Here is a 12,948-nt window from a genome sequence, read left to right as displayed (position 1 = left end):
GAGACTCGGTTTTCCGGCGCATTACCTACAGTTGTGTGCAATATAATAGCAGTCAATAGAAAAATGAAAATTAGGGAAAAACTATAACTTTAGTTCAAATATATTGGATCTTTTTTAGGGTTCCGTACCCAAAGGGTAAAAACTGGACCCCATTACTAAAACTCCGCTGTCCGTCTGTCTGTCACCAGGCTGTATCTCATGAACCGTGATAGCTAGACCGTTGAAATTTTCACAGATGATGTATTTCTGTTGCCGCTATAACAACAAATACTAAAAAGTACGGAACCCTCGGTGCGCGAGTCTGACTCGCACTTGGCCGGGTTTTTTTTATAATTCGTCTACATTACTTGACATTGTTTTAAAAATTAACTGTAACGTTTCATTAAATAATATTGGAAGTAAAAAAAAATATATCATAAAAACCGGCTTTTTTACTGACTTGCGGAAATTCTTATAAAAATGAAAGAACCCTATGAAAGAAATACAATCGTGTACTATAATTGTAATTTAGTATCTTGCCTATTATTTCCAAACAAAGCTTTACATCTAAACTCATGTCATCCAGAAAAATAAAAGACGATCTTACCTACTTCCCCAAATCTCTATATATCTCTATACAAATTACTCAGATTAAGTACTTCTTCTTCTTATACTCCAAAGCAATGCCGTAGCAAGGACACTATGGATAAGATTCGTCCAGAATAGATCCTATTACGATTACAAAGGGCGTGATGTAATACGGCCGATTCGTCAGGTGAAGTTGGGCATTGTTCTTTTTCAATTTGTAATTCAATCGAAATGCTCGCAGCATGCTATATGCCAGGTGAGGCAATACGAGTACCAAAGCAGCTTTGTTAATCTACATATAATGCGACATAAAATAGTAGAAATTAAATAAGGTGGAACTAAAAAAAAACAATAATTGTTGCCATGCTTCAGCATTTTACGTCAAAAATGTGACAGTTAAGTGGGAACTGGCGCTCTCAATAATTTTCTACAATTTCTCTTCGGACTATAAGTTCAGTGTTCAAAACGTATGTTGTAAACAAAACATTAACTTGTAACTGAGGATTCAATTAAGTATAAATATTTGTTTTATGTAATAACAACGGTAATACACATACCAGATTTGAGAAGTTGCAAAGAAAATCAATTAAATAAATGACTAATTTAAGACGATAACCTGTTTTCAATAACATGTTTCATTTCTATGTATTGCTCTAAGTAATACGTATTTAGTAATAATTGATTTTATGATTATCTTTAATTACATGTCACACTAATAGTCCGGTGGCCGGCTGCATGAAACCCACCTGATAAAAAAAATATCAGTTTTTTTTTCAATTTTATTTTTCGATGAGGTGAATTGTAGCTCTCACGTGGTACCGTACCGAGGTACTATTTCGGTCGGACACAGGAACCTGCCAACACAGGATTTGGCCGACCACTTTTTTTTACTGTCCTCAAAGGCACTATCCTACCATACAAGTTTCATTCTATTTTGATTTCGATAAGGTTTTTTTGATAAAATTTGTACCACTTTTTTGCCATTTGCGCAAAAATTGGCAAGTAAAGCCGCGGCCGACCAAGAGCAGTTGAAGCAACTAAAAGTTAGCTACCCCCACAGAGTAGGTATTTTCTATTTTTTTTATTAGGTGGGTTTCATGCAGCCGGCAACCAGACTATAACACAGAAAAATAAAAGTTATTTTTTCTGTTACCAAAATAATTTACTTAACATACTGGTTCAGGAAACGCAAAGATTTTTTTGTGTCATACAAAGTAGTATTCATTTGTCTGTTAGCAATTAGCATCACTTAACGTAGACATCGACGGAAGTTTCAAACGTTTATCAATATTAGCGGATAACCTAATAATTTTGCTATAAAAGTATAAACAGGATAATGCATTTAGGGTATTACATGATCGGGTCGGTAAATTGCAGTCCGAGCACGCACAGGAAAGTGTATCGGCGCTCGGCAGCATCACAACGCCGAGTGAGAGTTGCTGCAGCCATAATAGTTCATTCCCCGCGCGGCGATTCCGAGGCATTGCTATCGTATCCCGCGGTCCGCGGTACCGACGTTGGTTTCTGTTTCCTCGGGGCGTATTTAGACAATGTAATACCAATTATGTAACAATATCACTGCAATGCACTTGACACATTATGTTCGCGTTCGACGGGTTGATATTGAAATCAAATTAGAATCATATTTTACGTTTCTAAATACGCTCTCTGGGTCATATAATTGATCTAAGCACCTATAGGTATTTAAGAAAATAAATTTTTTGACGACATTTTTGCCACCTAGTGACATGGCGTGACTCGTGATTTACAATAAAAAAATGTAAATATAAACGCTATGTTTTCATCTGTAATTAAAACGAGTCGAATTGCCTTAATATAGCAAGACAACGTAGGCCAAGCATGTCTGGCCATGTTCAGTTTAGGCCCTAATAGACTAGACTAGGTTCCGTAGCCGTTCTTACAAAATTACATTATTCAATCTATTTATACAATTTGTTAGCCTAACTATAGACTCTCGCAAACATCTGAGTCATCTGACAGATCAAACTTAACGTACCTAACTTCTTTCAAACATACAAATAATTATGTACCTACTCAAAACGGACCATATAGTGCAGAACAAAACGACATAAAAACATTCACTCGTAGGTACGTAGAACCTCGTTTGAGTTATTTTTACAGCCAATATAGCCAATAAATTCCTTATAATTTATATTCAAACAATGCATTGCAATTCCCCGCGCTAGTGACTGTGATACCCTTTAGGACTGCGCCCCAGAACCATTCCGTTACCCGCCCTGTTTTGCCTTTTTCAAATGCCTCGTTTCTGATTCGACACGAGACGTCCTCTATTACTGTCCACACTCCACAATAGGACATGTTTCGGGGTCATACAGTGCAGTGTCTAAATACTACTGTTTAATGTATTTGTGCCAGTAGTTTTTAAGGTGAATGACCGACCAAACATTGTGTATCGATAGTTTTCTGTGAAAAAAGATAATAAGCCATTAAAGGGAACCTTCAGATAACTATTGTTTCACTATTTGCCAATAAATCGAATGATTGGAATAATTTAGACTATGCACTTATAACGTAATTTTTTCTCAGACTGCTGCTAGTTATCCTAAATCCATGGTTTTTGAGCCGAACCCTCTGGTAGTAGTTAGTAGGTAGTAAATAATCGGAAGTACGTAGTATGAAAAATAATAAGTTATTATTATTATTAATAACTGTCGTAAGGGGTCAGTACAATTGCATGTAACTTCGAAACGTTTGGATCCGATTATGACCCCCATTCTTTGAACCCGTAAATAAGTGCTATATACGATGCAAGATTTATTGTTAGTGCGTGCAATGACTTTAATTGAGCTTAAATTAACGGAAGTATTCTGATATAAATTCAAGTTTCTAGAACTTTACAAAGGTTAGTTTACATTAAAGGTTTTTTGTAAATTCAAAAATGTGCAAATTTAAGTCTTTTGCTAAGCCATACTGTCGCCGAGTCATATTTCTAGTGGTACCTATGATATGAATATGTGATGTCCAACATCGATTAATTCCCTAGAAAACGCTTCTTTCACTAGTTCACTCAAGAACTTGGATCGTCGGAATCAACGCCTACGCATGCCCATACGCATGCGCGTCACGTCTCATGACGCTGCCGGCGCAGCCGTCACCGTTACCGACATTTTGTAATGGCAACCAAGGGAATGCACCGCCCTAGACGAGTCAATGTACCGCACTCCTCATTTGAATGTTTTGTGACAGTTCATTACGTAGGTACTTATGAAAAGTTTCTTTCTTTCTAAAATGGACTGAATGGAAACACGAAAACTTTGAGGGCGTATTTAGAAATTTAAGATATGTTTTCAATATTAGTAGGTACGTCGCTTTTGCACACTGGCAGCCATAATAGTGATAGGTCCAATTGACCTGTGTATGAATACATCTACTATGGGATTAGGTATAGGCACTTATATGTCCAATTGTAAATAAACTAGTAGTTCGCTCAGAACTGAGAACTCGCGGTTCGCCAAAAAGTTAGATCAATGAGGGCTGTCGCGTTTAATTTCGCCGCTAGGGCCGCCTCTTTGTCCATCTTTGATTAATCATGGTAAACAATAGATATATGTAGCTCAATAAATGTTAGTGGTTTAAAAAAAGTGGCAACTAAAATATATGCAAAATTAAACAGGTTGAAAAATGGCACATTTAGATGTTAAAATACCTTTGTGTATATTTAGAACGTAAAAATCATTATAAAAATAAGCATAGAAGAATTTTGAGATCTGTTTTTCTGGACCTACATCTACAGTGGCGCCAACTGGTGAGCACAAAAACGGTAGCCCTTATTGAATGCACCTTAGACCTGTACCAATAACTTCTGAGGTTATAAGAATATTAATGTTGCTTATTTTTTATATATAGTTTCCAGACCATATACTAAACCTAAAAATAATATTTTGTGTCATCCTAGGTATTTGCTTAGGTAGAAATTTAGGTATTTCTTTTTTCAATCAGCATTCTGTAAAAAAAATATTCGAGACGAAATTCTTTGTTTCCCTGTAAAGGCAAAGTGGCTTCCGACGTACACACGCATTTTGTGTCATTTTCATCCACGGGTATAATGGCATTTAATAAATACCTAATATTGATCCTAAAACGCCTAAAAAAATATTAGAGTCGGTAAGTGAAGTGGTGTACTTTACAGAACATTGTTATATGTTATTCAAACAAATCTGTGTCAAATTCATCCACCGCTTTTATTAAAAAAAATTTTTTTCTAATTAACACCCTGTATCTGCCACAAAAAAAAATTCATATTATTAAGTTTACGTCTACAATATTATAATACCACATTGAGACATCATTCATAATTTGGGTCATTTTGATCCACGGTTTTTTTACTATCTGGCAAAATAAAACTCAATTGAGCAAGAAGGGCGTGCGCGGGGAAGGGTACCTACGCGGGTGGGGTGCTTATTATACTTGCCGCAATATCAGCTGGCGACTGAGATCTTAATACTATCTCCTTTACCCTTGTTAAGACCAACCAAGAGATGGCATTATGAGCTGTCTCGCCACTTAGTTTTGCGATACAGTGTATAGGTATTTATTTCATTCGGAGGCATAATTACATTGTCTTATCAATCTTACCGTAGTAGGTATATAAATATAATTAAAAATAAACTGTAGGCTGCACTCCTCATACTGACCAACATTTGTGACGTTCCTAATCAAAAGGTACCACTTTCTCTGACAGGTTATTTGTATAAAGATATAATCAAATTTCGTCTTTATGGTAAACGACAAAGTGGTACCTACCTTTTGATTGAGAATGTCACAACAGCGACTTAAAAATTACTTTTGTTTCGATTTTTAGTAGACTTTTTAAGTTTATTTTAAGACGCAATTTATTGTGATTTTTGTTATGTTTAAGCGTGGCAAGCAACATTAATTACATTGATGATGATGTTCATTAAATACAATATTTTTTCATACTATACTGAACTGTCACCCTATACATGAGAATGAACAGCGCCCTCTTGACAATGATCATATATTACTGGTCAGGCTTTAATATGTGTCATAATTTAGTAAAGTCCCCTTTGTGGATTCTAAGTTTCCGAGTTACAGCAGTTTAGTGAAAGCGTTTTTTTTTTAAATATAAATTAAGGGTTGAATAAAGAGGAAAGAAAATTTGATTATTTTTGCGCTACGACGCACGGTTTAGGAGATACAGGCCTATAAAGTTTTTTTTGTTTTTTTCTTTTTTTCTTTTTTACATTGTGTTTTTTGTATATTACTTTGGGGTTTCATAAAGGGGAACGAAAATTTAATTATTTTTGCGCTACGACGCATGGTTTAGGAGATCAAGCCCTATAAAAAAAAACTCTTTTTTTTGCGTTTTTTTTTTGTATAAATTAATGGTTACATAAAGGGGACCGAAAAGTTGATTATTTTTGCGTTACGACGCACGGTTTAGGAGATACAGCCCTATATAGATTTTTTTCTTTTTCTTTTTTACGTTTCTAAATCTTAATTAAGGGCTTCTTAAGGGGAACGAAAATTTGATTATTTTTCGCTACCATGCACGGTTTAGGAGATACATCCCTAAAGTTTTTTTGTTGTTTTTTTTTCTTTTTTTTGTCATTGCGTTTTTTGTTATTACTTTGGGGTTTCATAAAAGGGAACGAAAATTTTATTATTTTTGCGCTACGACGCACGGTTTAGGAGATACAGCCCTAAAATGTTTTTTTTTTCTCTTTTTCTTTTTTGCGTTTTTAAATCCTCATTAGGGGCTTCTTAAAGGGGAACGGATATTGATTATTTTTGCGCTACGATGCACGGTTTAGGAGATACAGCCCTATAAAGTTTTTTTGTTATTATTTTTTTCTTTCTTTTTCTTGTGTTTTTGTATATTATTTTGGGGCTTCATAAAGGGGAACGAAAATTTTATTATTTTTGCGCTACGACGCATGGTTTAGGAGATACAGCCCTATAAAGATTTTTTTTTTAAGTTTTGCGTTTTTTTTAAATATAAATTATGGGCTGCATAAAGGGGAACGAAAATTTTATTGTTTTTGCGGTACCACGCACGGTTTAGGAGATACAGCTCTATAAAGTTTTTTTTCCTGGTTTTTTTTGTTTTTTTTTTAAGTATTAATTACGGGTTTCTTAAAGGGGTTTTTTAAATTATTTTTGCGCTACGACGCATGGTTTAAGAGATACAGCCCCATAATGATTTTTTTTTTAAATTTTGCGGTTTTTTTTTAAATATAAATTATGGGTTGCATAAAGGGGAACGAAAATTTTATTATTTTTGCGCCACCACGCACGGTTTAGGAGATATTATATCTATATATATAGCTATAATAGCACTATAAAGTTTTTTTTCCTGGTTTTTTTTAAGTTTTAATTAAGGGTTTCTTAAGGGGAACGAAAATTTGATTATTTTTGTGCTACGATGCACGGTTTAGGAGATGCAGCCCTATAAATATTTTTTCCTCTTTTTTTTCTTTTTTGCGTTTTTAAATCTTAATTAGGGGCTTCTTAAAGGGGAGCGAAAATTTGATTATTTTTGCGCTACGATGCACGATATAGGAGATACAGCTAATACAGCCCTATAAAGATTTTGTTTCTTTTTTTTCATTGTATTTTTCATGTATTACTTTTGGGTTACATAAAGGGGAACGAAAATTTTATTATTTTTGCGCTACGACGCATGGTTTAGGAGATACAGTCCTATATATTTTTTTACAATGCATGTGCTCGAAAAGTGCGTTTCCTACGGAGCCATATCGTGCGGAAAGTACTGCTTTTCCGCACAAGTGCTTTTTGTTTTCAATTTTTTTTTACAGTACATATGGTGCTACTTTCTCGCACTAGTGCGGAAAAGAGCACTTACCGTGCATATGTCGAAAGTTTAAAGGGCCATATGTACTGTAAAACGTACGATACACGTGCGAATAGGTAATTCGCAACTCGTGTCGATTTAAAACACTCCTTTTAATAATTAAACTTATTTGCCATGACATGTTTTTTTATTTACTCGCACAATGCATAGTAAAACATTGTATGATACACGTGCGTAAAGATGATTTCCGCACTTGTTGCATAAATAGCAATTTTTTTTATCAAAGAATGAAAGAAAGTCACGGTATTAATAACCAAATTTTACTTTATTGGTACCTTTTCCCTATCACTGTCACAAATGTATGTGGCGTTCACGTAAACGCGATATTTTTAAGATTTCCCTGCGCAATGTTGCCAGCTCGCTCTCAAATCAAACATGTACTTACAGTTCTTTTGCATAATGGTGACATTGTACAATATCTATGAGTTTTAAATAGGTAAAAGATAATTCGACGCATTGTTGTTGTGTTGTTTGCGTAACTTCTTTGAATAAGTTGCGTTAATTTGGCGCACAGGCGAAGTAAACATGCGTTGCGTACGGCAAGGTCACGCCGCGGCCCCACCCTGCACGGCCTCCGTTGCCCATTCAGACCGCCCGCTAGCATCGTTTGAACGCAAATAATATTTTTGTAATATTTGTTTATGCAGTGGATGCAAGTAACACAAATTCATACATCTTATTTATCCCGCATTTCAAATTAATAAGATGTAAACTCTAATATCTTTAATATTCTTTTGTAACGGTGACAGCCTGTTACAACAAAATCATCAAATATCTTATGAAGCTATGCCTTAATAAGACACAAAATCATTTAATGGACCTATTTAAACGATTAAATTCGATCTAAGTAATTTTTTTTAACTCTAATTTTTTTTTGTGTCATTTAGAATATTATGACATAGTATTAAATTGCAGTGGACGTAATTGACACAAACTATGTTTTCACACTAAAAACACTATCCTAAATGCAACACAGTTACATGTTTTCTCTCGAATATTTTTTTCTCCAAGATAATTCAAAATAAAAAATAATTACCACAAAATAACAAATTACTAGAAAAGCAAATTATATATATGACACAAAACAAAATGTAAGATTTACATCTTAACAAAGTATTCATAAGCGAAAACAGAATTGACTTTAATATTTTTATAACCTAGGGGTCAAAATATAGCCAGCGGTACAGGTCTACCTACCTAGTCGACAAAGGATCGAAAACCGCGTGCGATTTATTGCAAGGTCTGTGTAGCCCTAAACTGATAGATTGAAGTCCCCATAACAATAACAATAATAAACTGTATCTGTGGTAAACCGTAATCTTTCTTGTCAAATGTCACATACCTACCTATTTTTGTTTATTTTATTTCGTTTTCATAAATCTTGCCAATTATTTTAATATTGTAATTTAAAAAAAAATTACAAATGTGTAAACCGAGCACTTTCATTTGATACCAAACTCGACCATACTTTCTTGCAAATAAGATGACCAGAATAGCAAGACCCCTCACAAATAGCTTTTCGGTCTTCTACGCTCTTCTAGCTTCATAACCCCTTGATCGAGCCTGCTCATATAATGCCTTCACCTACACCTGTACAGGCTGTACATGAAGTCTACAAACAATCTGGTATTCCACCCTATCTCGCGCGTAAACTTGAATGGACGCCTAACCGAAAGTTGAAAGGTTTGCGTGAGCAACAAGAGCGTTTCTCTTTTCCACTACTCCGGCTTCAGTCATTTAGAGGCAGTTTTCGTTATGCTGCGTCTAAATGCTGGAACAATTTGCCGCCACCAGTAGTTAACTGTAAGTCCCTGGCAGTTTTTAAACTACGTTGCAAGGCTTATTTACTGGACCTCCAAAAGGAAGTAACGTACACCTTTGGTTAAGTGACCTGCTCAATAGATATTAAAATTGTTAAGTTAGGGCCGTTCCATCGGTTTGCCACTGTCTTTGTCACATTTCGCAAGAAAGAACGGGAAAGAACATACGCGCCAAGTGTCAATTTTGATCGAATTTTGTCGGTTTTTATTTATTTTAAGAACGTTACCTTACAATATCGAAATTCTAAAGCTATGAAATTACTATTTAGGTTAAGATTGTTTTTTCTTCTTTTTTTGTTTATAGTATCACATAATAAATAACCGAGTAAAGTAGGATTAGAAGTCCGAGTTAGAGGTTACTTTGGGAATTAATTGTATCGAGCGAAGTGTCATAATTCGTGTATCGGAAGCTATGTTGTTAAAGATAATATAGTCAAGAACTACATATATTTTTTCCACGTCTACGAATATCAACGCATCTTAGAAAAACATGATCATATAAGGATATTTTTCGCCTTCTGGCTCAGGGAACCGCCTTAGCACTTTTTTTTATCCACTGTGCATTGTTCGGTTTTGCTATCATGTCCTATATGTAATAGTGTAAATGTTTATACTGTCCTTAGCTAGATATAATTACGGCGGTGGCAGAATCACAGCGTCCGTTGCTGGAAGTCTTTGGGTCTGCTGTGCCCCGAAGCCTTTTTGGCACAGACATCAACTGAGCCACCTTCCCTTTCAATTAGTTTGTAAACATTATCGTATACTTTTATTATGTACCTATGTTCAAACTTTTTGAATAAACGTCTTTTATTATTATTATTAAGTCTACACGTTTACCCAATTTCATTTAAATTAGAACAAATTTACTTAAGAGCCAACAGGAGTGGTCATTTCTCCATACAAACGTACTCGACTGTTTCCTCCCTGGTTTTTGAAGCTAGAGGAATGATTTTTTCAACACAGATTAATATTGTCAATATCTGTGTCGGTGTGTTTTGCTTTTTTTGATATTTTTGTTTTTTAAGGCGCTAGAGCCCTTCAAACATGGCCAAAAATGGCCTCACTGACTATGCCGCAATGAGAGGCGTGGTATTCAAAACTGGTATCAATTAGCCAAAAAATCAAAACAGTCCGACACAGACAATTTCATAATCATTTAGATTTCCAAATTTGGTTACGATTGCTTAAGTTTTGGAGGAGGAAACAGTCGAGTACGAAACCTCGATTTTTGAGATTTTTACGCAGGATTTTTCGCCTAAGCTGCAGTTGTCCTTATCGCACTAATTTTAGGGGCGGGGTCAAGTTTCTAAATACGTACACGGACAGAAAAGTGATGGGCAATAGTCGACATTGAAAGTCGATAATCTAGTGATGTGATAAGTTATCGATAAACCATAACAAAGTCGCGATTTGCCTCTTAGTAGGCGAAGTAAGTAAAGTGAGTATGCACTTTGGCCTCAGGGGATATCGTTTAACACTATTTATTATTCCTTGGTTCATACAAAGCTGAGCTGACGCACTAGCCACGAGATTAAGTCCTGGCTACCCCCCAAAAAGGGAGGGGAAAAGTCGGCTTCTGCGGTCCAGTTTGCCTCTATTTCTACCTATCTCTTGATATGAGATCAAATTTGGTATAAATTTTGTGTAAATTAGGGACGAATAATTTATTTTAGAAATAATAGTTTCACATTTTCATACACAAATCTGAATATACGAACGAAAAATTAAAACTATATATAATTTTTGGTCACAGATTTGCTCTTTAGAAGCAAATTGTGGTGATTTGCACTAAAAATTAATTACACAATTTAGTTTATTCATTCTTTATTTAGAAAAGTATCAGTTCTAAGTACGTATTATTATATTGCTTTATATTTTACAATTTTCGCTATTATTCAAAAATTTATTTTAAACAAAGTATTAATTTTATTAAAACTTTTGTGACGTGATCTCATGAAAGGGGCTCCACGAGGCGAAATACTTTTTACGCCAATTATTTTCTTTTTTTTTAAATTTACAACAAAGACGAAAGTTCGAAAAAAATGTGGTTACTTAATAATTGCCTAACTTGTTGAAAAAATTACTTTACATAATATCAATTTATAACCGTAGTATATTCCATGATATGTTTTAAATACACCATATTATTTCCTAATTTTTAAAAGAATATTTAATACCTTTAAAATAATATCTGTCTGTCTGTCTGTCAATCTGCCTGTCCGTCTGTCACCAGGCTGTATCTCTTGAACCGTGATAGTTAAAAAGTTGCAATATTTACGGATGATGTATTTCTGTTGCCGCTATAACAACAAATACTAAAAACAGAATAAAATATTTTTTTAAGTGGGGCTCCCAAACAACAAACGGGATTTTTTGCCGTTTTTTGCGTAATGGTACGGAACCGACTCGCACTTGGCCGTTTTTTGTTAATAGCTTTGAACTTTTTTTTATGTGGGAATAAACGCTTCGAATACATTTTTCTAGACATCATTCTGAATCCAATGAGGTATCATACGTATTACTAAGAGGTCAAAACAAAATTTTTGACCCGCAGTTTCTAAAAAAAATCCCTTAGGAGGGGTATGCTGAAACATTTTTTTTGTATGAAAAAACAAAAACATATTTTTTTTTTAAAAACCTATCGTGTGTGGTATCATACGAAAGGGCTTTTTGAGGCGATTCTAAAATTATACCACATCATTACATTTTAGCCATTTTTTTGTAAATTAAAACAAATAGAATTTTCAAAACACACCAAGTTTGGGGTCAAGTTAAAGGGTTAAGTAGAACTGTGTCACTTTGTATTGAAAAAAAAAAAAAAAAACAATACATTTTTTATTGCTTTTTGGGGTTACATATGAGGATATCACGTATCATTTGTACAAAAAAAATCAGCCATATCGTATCTGGAGGAGCCCAAACTTGGTATGTTTTGAAAATTCTTTTTCTTTCAATTTAAGAAAAAACCGGCCAAGTGCGAATCGGAATCGGGCGCCGAGGGTTCCGTACATTACACAATTTAAACAATGTATTTTTATGTGAAACGTGAGTGAAAGGTAAATTGCGGTTTACGATTTATAACGTATTAAAAAAAAACTACTAACTAGATCTCGTTCAAACCAGTTCTCGGTCAAAGTTGGCAAGGTAATGTACATCATATATTTTTTCAGTTTTATCATTCTCTTATTTTAGAAGTTAGAGGGGGGGTTACACATTTTACCACTTTGGAAGTGTCTCTCGGTCTCGCGCAAACTATTCAGTTTAGAAAAAAAATATATGAGAAACCTCAATATCATTTTTGAAGACCTATCCATAGATACCACACACGTATGGGTTTGATGAAAAAAAAAAATTTTTGGGTTTCAGTTCTAAGTATGGGGAACCCCTAAAATTTTTTTTTTCCTATTTTTGAGTGAAAATCTTAATGCGGTTCACAGAATACATCTACTTACCAAGTTTCAACAGTTCTTATAGTTTCGGAAAGAAGTGGCTGTGACATACGGACGGACGACAGACAGACAGACATGACGAATCCATAAGGGTTCCGTTTTTTGCCATTTGGCTACGGAACCCTAAAAATGGCTAAAATGCAATGATGTGGTATATTTTCAGAATCGCTTCAAAAAGCCCTTTCGTATGATAGATGAGAAGTATACGATAGGTTTAAAAAAAAGTTTTTTTTTA

The 12,948-nt window shown here is 34.6% G+C and overlaps 1 protein-coding gene across 2 annotated transcripts in view; it reads right to left on the bottom strand.

Annotated features, from left to right (window-relative positions):
* The window catches only part of LOC134744634 (ribosome production factor 2 homolog), a 228,528-nt gene that overhangs the window by 90,546 nt on the left and 125,034 nt on the right, over positions 1-12,948 (bottom strand). The window contains exon 6 of one of the 2 annotated variants that reach the window (XM_063678522.1): positions 8,296-8,307. The exons of the other annotated variant lie outside the window; for it this stretch is intronic. The gene's annotated coding sequence lies outside the window, so the exon portion shown is untranslated. Of the gene's footprint in view, positions 1-8,295; positions 8,308-12,948 lie in introns of those variants that run through there. 2 annotated transcript variants of the gene reach the window in all.

This window comes from Cydia strobilella, chromosome 10 (genome assembly GCF_947568885.1).
Source record: "Cydia strobilella chromosome 10, ilCydStro3.1, whole genome shotgun sequence".
Classification (NCBI taxonomy): Eukaryota; Metazoa; Arthropoda; class Insecta; order Lepidoptera; family Tortricidae; genus Cydia; species Cydia strobilella.
Note: the sequence above shows the minus strand (reverse complement) of the source record. Positions and strands in the feature narration are given on the sequence as shown.